Genomic DNA, 509 nt, shown 5'->3' with positions numbered 1-509 from the left:
GTCTGCAGCCTGGTCATGGGAACGCTGTTGCTCCCAGAGGTCAATGCATGACGGGGTGGCGGCCAAAACCCTGGAGGGGAACCAGAATGGGGAGATGCATGATACCCCCAAAGAGAGGTGCCTTTACAGTAGAAGGTGTTATTTGACCCGAGTCCTGAAGGCAGAGAGCAAGCCTGCCAGAGACAGAGAACTATGTGAAAAGCCGTGGTGTATACACTCTAGTACAGGCTTCCCTGGTGGCTCAGAGGATAAAGCGTCTGCCTGCAATGCAGGAGACCCAGGTTCAATCCCTGGGTTGGGAAGATCCCCTGGAGAGGGAAATGGCAACCCACTCCAGTATTCTTGCCTGGAGAATCCCACAGACAGAGGAGCGCCTGGTGGACTACAGTCCATGGGGTCGCAGAGAGTCGGACACTGCCTCCCCTGCTGAAGCATCTGATTCCCATTCCCACTTCACAGGTAAGAAAATTGGAGCTCAGAGAATGGAAGTGACAAGTTCAAGGCCACAC

At 54.4% G+C, this 509-nt stretch overlaps 1 non-coding gene across 1 annotated transcript; it reads left to right on the top strand.

Moving 5' to 3' along the window:
* The first annotated feature begins 230 nt into the window (after positions 1 to 230).
* TRNAC-GCA (transfer RNA cysteine (anticodon GCA)) lies at positions 231 to 302 on the top strand. The gene has a single exon. It is a non-coding gene; the product is annotated as a tRNA-Cys (tRNA).
* Positions 303 to 509: the final 207 nt, after the last annotated feature.

The sequence above is a fragment of the Ovis canadensis genome, chromosome 21 (assembly GCF_042477335.2).
Source record: "Ovis canadensis isolate MfBH-ARS-UI-01 breed Bighorn chromosome 21, ARS-UI_OviCan_v2, whole genome shotgun sequence".
NCBI classification, from domain to species: Eukaryota; Metazoa; Chordata; class Mammalia; order Artiodactyla; family Bovidae; genus Ovis; species Ovis canadensis.
The sequence above is the reverse complement of the archived record's forward strand: the minus strand, read 5'-3'. Positions and strand labels throughout refer to the sequence as shown.